The sequence below is a fragment of the Caloenas nicobarica genome, chromosome 1 (genome assembly GCF_036013445.1).
Source record: "Caloenas nicobarica isolate bCalNic1 chromosome 1, bCalNic1.hap1, whole genome shotgun sequence".
NCBI lineage: Eukaryota > Metazoa > Chordata > Aves > Columbiformes > Columbidae > Caloenas > Caloenas nicobarica.
In genome coordinates, this window is record NC_088245.1 from 39,468,543 (window position 1) to 39,484,135 (window position 15,593).

Consider the following 15,593-nt stretch of genomic DNA (forward strand, 5'->3'; position numbering starts at 1 on the left):
GCAAATGTCTCCTGCATTGAATCTCTTTGTCACTGATGTGATATGGAGCGAATTTGCTGCCCACTGCTCTAGAGCACGTGTTCTTACACACATATTCACTCTTGCTTGGGGCTCAATGCAGGGAGGCAGGGTTGTGTCCAGGGGTGGGAAGATAAGTCAGAATATGATCCCTTATCTTGGCAATATCTCCAATATATGTAAGAGAAATATAAGTATGCACTTGGTTGGTGAAGGATTTGGGTGAGAAATTTCTGTCCTGGTGCCTCTCAGGCTCATGTTCTGTGTGACAAAAGCCATCAAAATGTAGCCTGGAGTCTCTCTTCTATCCGCAATCTGGTCTTGGGTGAGGAAATCCAGGCTAAGCCCTCCCCAGGGTTTACCTCTATCATTCCTATGACAGCAGGGTCTATCCAAGCTCTTCCCAGTCCCTCATCACCCCAAATCCTTGCAATTCTCTTCAGGTTGCCTATGTTCTTTCCCCTCCCTTCTTCTCCCAAATACCTATGCACTGCAGAGCTGAATTATTGCTAGTGGGGACAGGGTGGGAAGGACAACTTGTGAGAGGCAAAACAATGCAGAGAGACAGGAAATCATGTGATTTCCAGCCATCCAACTAGCCACAAGAGTCAGTAGGAGATGGACCATTTTTTTTTTCTCCTAGAGACTGAGGTAAGTTTGAATTTCCATTGCCTTTCCTCAGCTCCAGCACAGAAAATTCACTTCCAAACTCCTTGTTATACCATGTCTCAGTCTCCTCAGTACTGTGAACACAATGGTACCTGATGTTGCCCACCAGCAATGCAACATACCGACTCTCCAAGTGGTATCCCTGACCTCATGCCTGCTGAATACCAATGTGTTTGGTATTGGCCAGAGTGTCTCAGGACAGGTCTGTAAAACTTGACCATCCACTCATACCTATGTGCTTTGACAGCCATGCTTGGAGGCCTTGCAAATTTATGATGGGAAACAACTCGTGCAACTACAGTTGTACCACCATGGCATGTGCTGCTGGCCACCATCGCATACTTCCTTTGCTGAGGGCAACTGCAGTACCACATGAATGCAGACGCACAGACACACAGACACACACAAAGCCCTTCAGGTGCTAAATCTGACAGACTGCGATCTGGTAGATGTGTTTCTCTTTCTCATCATAGGCAACGAATGTGGCTCACACAGAATACAGGCAGAAGACTGACACTTATTCCCTGCCTGCCTAAGGACTCCTGCGCGCACCCAATAATTCATTTTCATAATAAATGTCTATCCATTTTAATAAACGTGCTGGGAGGAGGATACTGCAGATGTGTGGAATAAACCACATCACTGTATCCTGCCTCCTCCCCACTTCTTCCCTTCCTCCTGTCCCATGTTTATCAGTGCCTTTTTGGAAGGCTAATGCATTTTAAAAAGGCTTTCTAGAAATTGTTTGCAGTGACAGAGATGGAGCAGCTGTGAGGAGAGCCAGCAGGCTCATTCAGTGCAGCTTAGGTATCTAGCAAAGGGTAGAGGAAAACTCTGGGAGGTGGAGGGGAAGTGTGCGAATGGAGACAGACTGGACTGAATTACACATTCAGAGCCGATGAAAGGGCTTGAGTTGAACCTGTCTTTTTCCAGGAGGTGAATGACCTTGGCGACGGGAGCTCCTGAGCAAATGGAAGCCTGTGGGAAGGCAAGACTCTGCAAGCACAGTAGCCAGGAGTTCTGCTCAGTGGTGAGGTGGGAGAACCATTTGTGATACAGTCTATTCCTGGCAGGCCTGAAGCTGCTCAGCTGTGTGTCACACACCCTTCAGCACAAAGGGAAAATCAAGCATCTCTTTTCTGCTAGCAAAACAGGGTTACCTGGAATGGGACTGCCAGCCTTTCAGCTCCCTTTTTGATATGCCATGTCAGCTCCCACACCTCACCCCTCCACAGCAGTGCAGGGATTGCCACCAAGAGAGGTCAACAGGTTTGCCAGCTTATCCCATAAACCTGGAGGAAGAGAAGGCTATTACAAAGGTCTCAGAGACATGGGAGCCAGCTGTCATATCCTCTGGGATCAGTCACTGGCATGGAAAGGAGCACAGCCCTGCTGTATTGGAGCTGGTTTGAATGGTGCAGTCAGACTTGTGGGGTCAACATGAGCAGTTCTTCCTGTCTCCCATCCCTTTTGTACGGTGGCTGGAAAGCAACTTGTTACCTGAGGGTGGGGGGCCCCTTGCTGCACTTCCTCCCTCTTAAAACTCTTAGAAAATGTGTTTCACACAGGAAGTCCAGAGCACAAAGCCAAAGGGCAGGATGGCTCTCAAAGACACCATGGCCTCTCTGCTGTACCTCATTGTGGCTCACTTTCAGTTTCCAGCCTGATGAAGGGCCAGTCTAGGCGGCTGGAGGAAGCCCAGGCAGACCAGGGTTGAGACCTGATCAGGGTTCCCAGGAACATCATTGCTGTCACATCTGCAGTGGCTCTGCTCTAAGTGCCCGCGACAGAGGCACGCAGCAGTCTGATCTCACCACGCCATTTCCAATCCTGCTGCAGCCCTGTGATGAAGATGAATGTGTCCTGTCCCAGGTTATCACATTCCTGTGTGTGTGAGCCGGTGTACAGACATCAGTTTGCTCCTGGAGGCTGGTGCTTTTGGGCTATCTGCAAGGAGGCTGTGCGTGGTGGGACAGAGGGCACTACAAGGAAAGAGTCAGGGAAAGTGGAGGAGTCTGGGTCTTGTGTGGGTAGTTGATGAAGAAGGGCTTGCAGTGACAAGTAGATGGCTTTCACTTCAGCTCCAGAGCAGGGGTGGTGCAAATGTCAGGAACAGGGTTTGACATCCCTCGAGCAGCGTTCAACCTTTATCGCAGCCACTGTGTCACACCACCAAGGGGCACTCCATATCTCAACAGCTCTCCGCTTTCCATGGGGTTGAAGAGCAATGTTGCTTAGACCTGCCAGCCCAACACTTCGGGGAAAGAGCGGAGATGGTGCTAGGCAGCCACCAAATCTGGGCCCTCAAGGGCACAGCATGTGCAAGGAGAGGGCCATATGCCCTACTAGAACTCCTCTACCTTGCTGAATAAGTGGGGTTACATGTCCCTTTCTGCATGTGAGTACAAACACAGGTGCAGATGTGCGTATGAGCATGCTGTGTCCTGCCCACTCATGGTCGCACATACCCAAGCACATCTGCGCATACACAGGTACACACACAGTCTACACACATCCCAGCCCAGTGCCTCTTCTTGCAGAAGTGCTCTGGTAAAACAGTTTGTAAGGGAAGAAAAGAGATCACAGGGGAACAGGGAAGGGCAGTCCTTGTGAGGATGGACAGCAACCAGTAAGTGTGGAGAGCGAGGCAGGACAGACTGCAGTGAGGTCTACAGAGACCACAGGACTCCTGCCTCATGGGGGCTACACTAATAGGAGCACAGCCCTTCCCCTGAGACAGAATCTAGGGAAGGACTGTGGTGGCTATGTTAAGGGACATTGCAAGGTGAGGCATTTAACAGTCCCCTCTTCCTTCTGAGGTACTAGGCTGACCTTAAGGCACCTACTGAAAAGACATTTTCTGCTGCCTCATTAACTATGGTGGGTGGCAACAAGACTCCTGGGGTTGGCTGAAGAGGTGGTGATTTGTGCAATTAATGTCTAATCAATTCTATGAATATTTATTGCTAGTCAGCAAGCTCCTGAGTGACAGTGAAGCCCCATCTGAGTGGCATCACATTCATAGTTAAACCAGAGCCTCCTTTGGGGTTCACAGGCCTCCCACTGGGGCAAAAATTCCAAAAGGTATAAGCATCCTGCTGCACATGGGATGCGTAGGAACCACTGAAAAAAACATTATTGTATCTCTTTTCAGAGGAGGAAAAACTGAGGTTTTAAAATTGACAGAATGGGGATAGACCCCTTGAAATAGTCTGATATATTAAAAAACTTAACCCATGACTGAGTTTGAGATTGTTCTTGTTCTTCATTTGTGCTCTCTCACGTATCTTTTGTTACAACATGGGAGAGAAAATAAAAGGGAGAGAAATACAAACTCCTGCAACTGTTTGAAGAATCATGTAATAGGAATTTCTTGGAGCTTGTAGTTGACCTGTCCTCCAACACGGCATAAAGCATACAGAACACTATTATTTTGTTTCCTCAATAAATACTGCTATTTAGACTTTGTGTCATCATCAGTATTGTGATGCTTCTCAACTTTGTTCATATTTATGCTCTTTTCCAGAATCTCCCATTCTCCACCTTTACTTCCCCCCTGCTCTAATCCCTTCACCTCACCTCTGTCCCTGACCTCTCTTTCCCACGGTACTTCTGCCCTCTGTGCTTCACAGAATCAGAATGGTTGGGGTTGGAAGGGACCTCTGGAGATCATCTAGTCCAACTTGCCTGCTAAGGCAGGTTCATCCAGAGCAGATTGCACAGGAATGTGTCCAGGCGGGTCTTGAATGTCTCCAGAGAAGGAGACTCCACAGCCTCTCTGGGCAGCCTGTTCCAGTGCTCTGGCACCCTTAAAGTAAAGAAGTTTCTCCTCATATTCAGATGGAACCTCCTGTGCTTCAGTCTGTGCCCATTACTCCTCATCCTATTGTTGGGCACCACTGAGAAGAGTCTAGTGCCATCCTCTTGACACCCACCCTGGAGATATTTATAAGCATAAATAAGATCCCCTCTCAGCCTTCTCTTCTCCAGGCTGAACAGACCCAGCTCTCTCAGTGTTTCCTCATAAGAAAGATGCTCCAGACCCCTGATCATCTTTGTACCTCTCCACTGGACTTCCTTATCCTTAAACTGTGGAGCCCAGAATTGGACACAGTACTCCAGATGTGGCCTCACCAGGGCAGAGTAGAGGCGGAGGAGAACCTCCCTCCACCTGCTGGTCATACTTTTTCTGATGCACACCAGGATACCATTGGCCTTCACTCATCGCTTTCTATAAACTCACCCCTGTCCTACTATCCTCAAAAAATCTTCCTCTTCCCTTCTCCTGACAAGCAATGCCATCTCTCCTGCTCCCCAGACGGTCTCTGTTCTGGGAGCTCAGTCTGCCTTGGCAAAGCTCTGGGAAAACCCCCTATTCTCAGTGGAAAGTGAGTTGCTAAATCTGAGCCAAACTCCTTAGCTCCTGCTGCTCACCTGCAGCTTGGGTTTGTGCTGGAGGCACTGCCAAAAGACTGTTATTACCTAAATGAAAAGATTCACAGCCCTCCCTGAGAAGGAAAAGACACAGATAACAGTGATTTGCCCATTGCCTGCTGCCTTCTGACTGGGAAAAACACCCCAGATTCCAGCAGGGCTTCCAGGACCAGACCTCCATGGAGAGAAAGGGACAGAGACAGCTCTGCACAACAAAGGCAACGCTTCCACTTTCTGCACAGATAGGATCTGTGGCTTTTGGTGGCAGGGTGAGAGAAGGTCCTCTAAATTTTCACCACAGACATCCCCTTCCTCTTGCATGACTATGCTTGGCCTTGAGCCAACACAGGACCAGGAAAATACAAAAATGAGAACCAATAATAGACCCTGAATAAACAACAAGGTATCAGGGGAAGTAAGAGAAGAGAGGGTTGGCAAGCCCGAAATCATTATATAGTATACAAGGGCTCTGTTCTGCAGAGCTGTTTTCCTTGCTGCCGCCCTTGACTTTCCTCACCAGCTGCACTGCTGTTCTCTGGAGCTGTGATTTCAATATCCAGGAGCTAAAGGGTTGCTTGGCCTCCTCTCCAGAGGTCATTTAGCAGGAGAAAGTGTCCTTCATACACAGAGAGGCTGGAGGGACTTCGAGGGAGGCAGTGGGAAAGGGCAAGGGGAGCAAGCAGCTCAGAGGCGCATGCTGCGGGGAAGAAATGCACCCAGAGGTCCCTGGAAATTTCAGCTGACCCTAAACCCCAGGCATGCGCAGCTTCACCTTGCACAGCTTGGTGCTCATACAGTGATGCCTTTGCTGTGATACAGTTAGAGTTCGTGTAATGGCAGACAACACATTGGTGTGTGTAGACAACCAGTAGTCAAACAATGGTAGACTGCCCTGTCCTTATTGTACCCTTTCAATACTTGAAGGGGGTTGCCAGGATTTGTAGTGACAGGACAAGGGGCAACTATTTTAAATTAAAAGAGAGCAGATTTAGCCTGGACATAGGGAAGAAATTTTTAATTATGAGAGTGGTGAGACATTGGAACTGGTTGCCCAGAGAAGTTGTGGATGCCCCACAAGGAAGTGTCCAAGGTCAAGCTGGATGGAGCTTTGAGCAACCTGGTCTGGTGGAAGATGTCTCTGCCCATGGCATGGGGCTGAACTAGACGATCTTTGAAAGTGCCTTCCAACCCAAACCATTCTATGATTCTATGAATACATGCACATACACACACATTTATTTTCCCCTATAGGACCTTCTTATACTCATTTATTATGTGACCACATCTCATCTTTGCCAAACTAGACCAAAATATCACAACTTCCCCAAACATAAAACTGGACTTCAAAAGAATAACAAGGTTGTATTTCAGTGTCCAAGGGACACTTGCCTAGTTATATTTTGATGATATTTTGTCCCTCTGGAGAAGAGAAAGAAATGTGCTTCCCTCCTTCCTTTTTTGTATTTGGTGTGAAAATTAAAATTGTCATTTGATTCCACTGACTCCACGTACTGGGTTTTTAAGGAAAATAGTAAATATAATCATGCTTAGGACAAAATGGTGAGTTTGCCTCATTTCCACGGACTCCATCAGACACCTCTACTCCTGCTGCAAGGCATGCTCTTACACTCGGTTCTTCTTGTAACTGCTTGCTCTCCTGTATTCCTCAGCACCTGACAGAAACCTCTGTGTAGCTATGGAGCTCTGCTTAGTCCTTTGAAATCACACGCAGAAATATTTTTTTTTTTTTTACAGAACGGCCAATATTTATCTTGCCACAGGGCAAGATACAGAGTCTCTTCCCAGCTTTCCCACAGACACCTCCATGATTCCCAGCTTTGCAACAGACTCCTCTGTGATACCTCCTCACGCCTGTTTCCTAAATTCACCAAGGAAGCAGCTATAGCATGTACTCTGAGGACAATCAGGAGCTCAGAAAGTGCGAGAAAGCATTCAGCGTGCTGCTGAAAGATCACACGTCATTCAGTCTTATTAGGAGAAAGCAAGGCTACCATTTTCATGTCAAATCCCTACACTTGCACAGCCCACAGCTCAACTCACTTCTGAAAAACGTCCAGCCCTTTAGCTGCAGGACACTGCCCAGCTACACTGTTGTGCTCTGGGCAACTCTCCCACCTCCAGAACCTGGATTGTTGGCCTGAGCAGCCAACATCCAGAGCTGGAGGTGAAACCATGGGGCTCTGGTAACTCTGAGCAAAACCATGGGGTCTTTGCTGCGGGGGAGGAAGGAGAAGACAAAAGCCTCTGTCTTTTAGGCAGGTTTGGGAGCTGCTGCATATTTCCTCTCCCCTCCCTTGAGCAGGCAGCCTGCTCCTGTGAGCTGGGAACTGCTGAGAGATTGAAAACCTGTTGCTGTGAATTTCAGAGATGCCTGACAGGGGCAGCTGGAGTGACGAAGGGTTCAGTGTATTAAACTCAGCATAGTAAAGCCATAATGGGATTTTGCATGCTGCTGCAACCAGAATACCCAAACCAGCTCAGCATCTCACCTCATCAGGCACGCTTTCAATACCTCATTCTTGCTGCAGTCTCTCTCTCCTGACCTGCAATGCGTGTCCCAACCCTAAGGCTTCAGGAGGATGTCAATTTGTACAGGAGGAATGGGGGCTTTACCCCTTGGGTCCACCTAAGTCCCACAGGCTTGTTGGCTTCTTCCTCTGCTCATTTTAGGAATGTGATAAGCATCACTGATAGGTGGGAATATGTCAGCGGCGAAGGGGACAGGGCAGAACTGCTCTCTAGGAAGAAGGAGCAAGAAAGTGAGTTTCTGGGGAGATGGGTCAGATGTATGTGGAAAGGAGGCTTGGGAAGAGACAGGTCAAATGACAAATGGGACATGAAGGAATGGCATGGAGCAAAACTGGGAGGAGGGAAAGAGATGGGAATGTCCTGGGGGGGAAGGATGCTTTCAGAATAAGGAGGGTGTGGACAGGGGTCTGGGAGGAGTGGTACCCAGAGGATGGGGCTGTGAAAGGGCCAGGCACTGGGTCTGAACGAGGGTTTGCAGTCTGTGGTGAGGGGAGCACGGGGAAGGGGGGGTGGTGCATGTAGGGGGGATATCTGCAAACAGGAAGCTGGGATTTGCTCTACTGGATCTGTCTCTCCTCTGCAAACCATTTAAGAGAGTTCATCTTGGTAAATCCTCTTCACTGGGGAAGGTGAGAAGGTCAAATGCTTTCTGGGGGATAGACACTTAGCAAAGCTGTTTCCCTACCGTTGCAGAGACCCTACACCACCACCATACCCTGCCACCCTCCATCCAGTTCAGGCTGCAATACATGAAAGGAAGAAAACAAGATGAGAAATAAGGGTGGATGTGAGAGTGAACCCTCCTTCCATCTTGCATGGGATTCCAAGGCTGCGTGCTATCACCCGAAGCTGATGGTGCTACCTGCCCAGCTCTGCAGCCGCTCAGAAGAGGTGAGGGCAGGGAAGGCCTGGGGGTCCCTCCCAAACCCCATGGCCTGGTTAACTCAGAAACACCCAAATCTGCTAGTGAGGTCCAGACTTTGAAGCAGGAGGAATATATAAAGGGCAAGTGCCTGAGGCGCCAGTGCATCTGGGAGGTGAGAAGTGGTGGCAGTGCTTGCACAACTGAGAAGACTGGCTAGTACATCTGGTCCTGCCTGACTCTCTTGGTGTGTTTTGGATCGGGAGTTCTTCGTCTCAGGCACTTGAGTGGTCTCTGTCCCACAGAGCTGACTTTGGGGTGCAGCTCAAGGGTTGGGGAACCTGCTTAGACCTGGAGTATGGGTCTACTGGGAGCCCAGGATGGAAAGTAGGAGTATGGACAAGATTAGGGCTGAAAGAGAAGATTAGCGAGGAAGAACAGATGAAGGAAAAAGTGAGAAGAAAGCAGGCAGATTCACAGAGGGAGGCACCAGGGCAGCCTGTGTTTACATTTATTCGGTGATGTTGCTGTGGACTCTCCCTTTGCCTGATCGTTTTAGCCCAAACATGTATTGGCCACTCATCAGAGTACAGAATATGAGGCAGGAGGAAACCGCCTCATCATCCCAAGAGGTTTTGACTGCCAGGAGGAACTAAGACCTAACAACCCCTTCAGAAACTCTCTTAAAATCAAGAAGGCTTTTTTACTGCCTTACCTCTTGAGCACCTGAAGGCCAAGACTTCACCGTGAATCAGAAGGTGATAAATTCACCTGTGCAGAGCTGAAGCTCAGACCTCCCAGTGTTGCTGGGGGTTAGCTATTTTATCTTTACCTTTTCCTTATGCTGCCTCTACAAAATGGGATGTTTTACTGGAGTAAACCTTTTGCTTCTCCAGGGGTTGCCTCATCTACTGAGCTGCAAGTTCTTTGGGGTAATATAGTTGCTACAGCTGCACAGTGCCTGCATGCAATGACACTGTTATTCTTGTTGGGGCTACTGGAAATATCCCTAACATATATAGCTGAGAGGATGGATTACAGACTCACAGATGTCTTCTTCATCATAAGCACAATCACAATTTGAATCACTTTCTGGAGAATCTGACCCCTACCTATGCATATTTTCCTTCCTATTTCCCCCTTGTTTTTCAACTCTTGTAAGGTTTTGCCCACTCCCTCTTTCCATGATTACTCCTTACCTCTCTCCTGAGCTCCTCAGTGGGATTGTGCTTGGCTGTTTCTTGACCAATATGTCTTTTCCTTCACTGCAATGAGGAGGTAGGCAGGGAGAATAGAACTGCCACACTGGTTTGGGTTATCTGCTATCAAGATGCATGCCCCAAAGCCCATCTGAGCCCAGGGCTTGGCCATCATGACAGAGTTGGAGCTAGACTCCCTCCCTCTCCAGCCCTGTCAACCCAAAATATAAACATGAGTGGGAGTGAAAGAGATGTGAGTTAAAGTAATGGAAGATTTGTCAGCATCAATAATTTAGTAATTTGGAGTATTTGGGGTGGCTACCTCTGACACAGTAGGCAATAGCACAAGGAAGGTGTGAGACGTTTCTGTGCACACTGCTCATTTCCAGCCCAGAGGAAGCCAGGAAGGTACCTGAAGGTTTGCTCTTCAGGTTGCAAGGAAAACCGCATTGCTTGGGTCACTGACAACTAGACTGGCCAGAGCCCCAGGGGCCATGCTCCCCAGCTGGCTGGGTAACAAGAGCATCCGTCTCCAGTGCTGGCAGTGTGGCAGTCAGCCACTTGGCGAAAATATGGATCAAATCATAATACAGCTAAGGAAGACCTGGGAGGGAGATGGAGTCCAACTCTGCCAGGCCAGGCTGTGGCTGCTTAGCAGCAGAAGGACAAAACTCAGTTGTGTCTTTTCTTTGGCACCCTGAAGGGTGAGGCCTAGGTGTGGATAGATAGGAGTGAATCCTAGAGTCACTGTGAGCAGGAGAGGGTTGGGGCATCATACTTACCCCTCATTAGCCTTCTCTCCCAGCCCCCAAATCAGACAGCAATCATCACTCCTGTTTTGCCAAAAAAAATGCAATACAAATACAAGGAGAGGGCAGAGCAGATTGAGGGGAGTGAGTGGAACTAGCAAAGGGTACCTCACTCTACCTCTCCCTAAATGTTTCCCATTTTCCTTTTGACATCTCACAGGCAGTGATCTCCCGTCTGCCCAGTGAGGAAAGGCAGGCGAATCCCTTCCTTTCACCACTTTTCCACAGAGGCTTTCCAAGGGCTGGGGAATGGAAATATCTCATTTGCCAGTGCTCTGCCACAGAGCAGAGAGGCAAGTCATACCTGACTGAGAATGGTACTGCCTCCAGGACAGGCTGGAAAGACCCGACTCACAGGGCTCCAGCCGGCAGACAGCCACTTCTGCCATGTCTCCACCTCACTCCACTCCATGGGGCACTGGGAGATGGCTCCATGCTCAAGATTTCTCCTTCCCTTTGAGGGATGGACATGTCTCCCTTTGTTCTTCTCAAAGACTATCCTTGGGCATAGAGGAGGAGAGCAGATCTGTGCATGTGTTGGAGAATGGCTTCCCACCTAGAAACAGGCATGCTGTTAGCCAGCAGCACTGCACACGATTGTCATCGTGAGATGCGAAGTCACTGGAGTAAGCTCCCTGACAAGAGGAAAGGGCAAACCCCTACTCAGCACGTACAGTCTGCTGGCCCTAATTTCTCCTCTGCTCTGGGCTCTGTGTGCCAGGATGAGATGCATCAGGAGAGGTACCATTTTGCTAAATCTTGAAGCTGACACTTTTAATATCCATTAGTGTTGCTACTCTGCCAGAGAGCATTATCTGAGATACATGGACTGTTTCCTCCCTGATCTCTAGTTCCAGCCCCTATTATCCATTTTTTGTCCCTCCAACCCAGCCTAATAGCTGTTCCCAGTACCAACAACATCAGTTATCTCAGGCTCCACCCCTCTCTTCAACAAATCTGTTATTGCCATCTTTCACTCTACTCCTTTTCAAGGATTTTTGTATCTTAAGGAAGGTGACTTTCTATGCAATTGCATGTGGACTCACACCCAGACACATACCTAGCAAAGGATGGAAGGTGAGGCTTTCTTCTGCCTCCAAGAAACAAATATGAAGTTACAAAGTGGAGCAAAGGAAGGAGAAAGTTTGAAATACAGATTCTGGCATTCCCTCTTGGCTGCGTTGCAAGGGTCAGCAGAATCCCCTGCCAAGATTTGTTTTTGAGGCACTGTTCAAATGAGTTGTCAAAACCAACCCTGTCATCCCTCCACTAGCTTGGACTACTGAGCATCCAAAAGCAGAATGGTTGATGCTCCTCTGCAGAGGTGAGGAAAGTGAATAGGATTTGCGCTGGATGTCTGTGACCAGGTTAAAAGATGGAGCTGGCCATCTGTGCACTGGTAAAGCTGCCATAGACTCAGTGTGCTACTTGCCAAATCCAAGTGACCTGAAACAGCTTATACTCAAGTAGTTAAACTCTACCCAAACAGGAGGCCATATAATGACGCTTGGCATTGGCCCTCTCTCAAACCAGGCATGAACTTCATATAGCAGACTGCTGATATCTGCAAGCCACAACCATGCTCAGGAGTGGGCCAACAACTGCAGTGTAGACAGCCTGAGAACTGCACTCAAACTGCCCTGGATGGGTTCAGTATAGATGTAACCTCAAAGAGCTGTGCCCATTGGCCTTCAGAGTCTTCTGGGCATCGAAAAGTCTTTGAGAAAATGGAAGAGGAGAACAAGTAAGAGAAGGGCTTTTTGGTGAGGTGGTTTTAAGTGACTCAGGTAAAGAAAGGGAATGACTGAAAGGGGGTATCTTGGCCTGACCTTAAATAGACCTCTGGGGCCATTGGTAGAGGATGTGTGGGTGGAATCCCCAGGTGAGATTGGTCAGGGCAGTTAAGGCTCATTAGTGCACTCAGGACCCTGACACTAATTAATACCACTGAGTGCTATGCTTTGAATATGTTGGTTACTGCAGTTGTGACTAAGGAGGAGGGGGAGTGCTGGCAGTGGTTATGCAGTTATATCATAGTGTGTGTCTATGATGAAGAAGTTTGTGTATGCACAATCTATCAGCATACTGGTATGAAGCTGTAGGGCTGCTGAACCCAGAGGGGAAAAAAAAAGTAGCTGATAAAGCTGCTTCCATCTATTCATCCAGTGACCTGGTCTGGTCTCAAAAGCATAGGTGAGTTGTTTTTTACCTTTGCTATTGCTTCCAGTTTAGATAAATTAACGATGGGAAAATCTTTTCAGAAAGACAAACCTTAGTCTGAAGTTTGTTTAATTTCTTGGTCTCTGGACTGTTATGTTTGACTGAGTTCGAATCAAAGTGTCTGTCAATTGCTGTACCTGGAGAAGTAATCGAACACCCAAATGTGCTTGAATGATTCCTGTCTACAAAGATTCTGGATAGTTTGTTAAAGAGTTTGTAGCTACACTAGAAAGTGGGGAAAAAACAAATCCAAACAAACCAAAACACAGATTGGGTTTTCTTGAAGGTGGGGAGATACTTTCTGGGATCCACCTTAGTAGGATATACTAAGGAGACTCTCACAATGAAAAAAAGAGGAAATAAAAGTTTCCTCCCTGCAGGTAGACGATATTGTCACATTGTCCCTATGCAGAGTAAAGGAAAGAAGGGCGGTGAAAGAAAATAAGGCACAGTGGCATGAGCAGACATCTGAAAGGACCATAGGTACAGAAAAAAAAGTATTGATTGGAAGCTCAAATAAAGGAGATAAGCGTTAATCAAAACACCTAGAAAGACAAAGTCTTTAAAAGGTGTTACTATGTAAAAATAATTCCGTAGCAAAGCATAGGTGTGAGAAGTCGTCATCTCACGTAGTATGTTCTGCCAAGAGATCTCTGTGCTTTGGTAGCTCCATCCCAGCCCCAATACAATGGCAGTTCTGGGCTATCTCTTGTGGTGCACCCTGACCCTGCTTTCTGGTACAGGCTGGGACTAAGACCCCACCTCTGGCCCACACACAAACTTCCTCTTCAGTTTGGATCTCTTGGCAGTGTGCATTTTGTTTTGGCTTTCCTGTTTTAGTCCCACTCCAACTATACTTCCAGTCCGTATCTTTTATCCTTTTTACAGAATGTAGTGGATTCTCATAGACTGGACTCTTAGCCATGGTGTTTGCAATGCTAAGTTCATCTTCAGTCCTCAGATAGTTTTCTTAAAACATCTGAAATTGCAATATGATGTTTTCATTTTACTCTGTCTGTTGTTTTTCAAGGAAGAATCCAGCTATTTGTCTTAGGACAATGAACTGGTATTTGCTATGTCTCCTGTCAACATAGTGTGCAGGCACCAAGCAGAAGAATCCCTGGGAATGAAAAAAGACTGGAACTGCTTCTTCTGGAGATGGGTATGCTCAAGTCCCCTGAGCCATGGCCTGCTCAAGAGCAACATGTAAGATCAGACCTAGAGGACAGAGAAGGATGGAGGGTAGAGTGAGGACTGTTGCTGTCTGACCTCTTTGTCCTCTTGTTTTGTCCTCAGTACTGAGATATTGTTGTGAAACCATCTCCTTGTCTTTGATTGTTCTCTTCCATCACTCCATCGCTTATAACGGCACTCTTCTGACAGCTTTGAATGGTGAGGCTGGGAGTAAGGATGGCTGGGTCTGGATTGCTGGAGGTTACTTGAGACTGGCAGGATTTCATGCCCTATTGTCTACAAGCCAAGATCAGTGTGGAGGTACAAGGTGAGGCTGATGGGTGAGAGAGGTCTGAATACAGCAACACAAAGAGTGTGAGCAAATGATGCAAGAAAGGAGGAGGCAGAAAGATTTGTGGAGCCCTGTCAGACCCCTATGATGATACCAGGTCAGGAGTTCACAACAGAGCCAGGAGAAAACGGGCAGGAAGTGATCTAGGCCTTTTTCTGAGAAAACCAAAGAACAGCAAATACAACAGCCTGCAAGGCCTTTTTAGTGGGCATGGCAGGCAAATCCTGGGACAAGGAAGAGCTCCATAACCAGGCACACCACCAGGTGCGTAATTCCTACATAGGTACCTAAATTCCTCTTGATTGGATGGGACTGCAAGTGTGAATACAAGTTCTTTGTCATTCCCTCACTGTGGTTTGTAAGGGCCAGATTAACACACCGACAGACAGAATGAATGAATGAAGCAGCTCTGAATTAATCTCCAGTTTAGCAACATGTTCCTTTTGTCCTCAGGAATTATTAGACAGACAGCACCTCAGTGCTGACCTCTAAGCTCTACCTCCGGCTACTCCAGGCAGCCCAAGGTTGATTTGCCTTGCATCTGAAGCAATTGCTGTCAATAATATAAACTTTGAGAGGTAACAAGCCTCCTCATGAGATCTTATTTGTTTTCCCCCAGCCACCCTGTCTGCTCCTGCAGCTTTAAACCCAATGAAGGAATGAGTAATTTTTTTTTCTAATGATTGAAAGAAGGCAGATAAGAGGTAGGTCTTCAAATTAAGAATCCAAGACTTGATTGCAGCTCTTATCATATTTTTCCATTTTTCCCTCTTCTTCCCAACAGAAAATAAATTGCTTCAATAAATTACATCTTTAATCTGCATAGGGGACCAGCAGGTTGGTCTCTTCTTTCAATATGTTCTATTGCAAGATAATCAGCCCCTTCCTCTCACTGCATGGAGCAAACTAATAGATTTCAAACAATTCCATTATTTGATGATTTCTACCATTATTAATACAAATTGCATCCACTCACTTTCAATTAAAGCATTTTTATTTTCTAATAAATCCCAATCAGGTTCTCTCAAACACCACCTAAATGTGGGGAGATTACCACACTTTCCATTTAAATGAAGAATCCATCACATTCACATGCCTCACCTCCTTCTGCTCCTCATGGCTTTCCTTCTTCCAAAATCTTCTTCCATTTTCTCCTCCTCCCTCTGTCAGCAGAACCCCCTTATTTTCTTCCCCTTCTGCTTTCTCATAAATCTAATTCTATGTTCCCATCTCTGGTAGTGAAGTCAGCAAGGCCACCTATTAACATTATCGATTTGTGTTCTCCCTTATTATTCTGCCTGCATTCC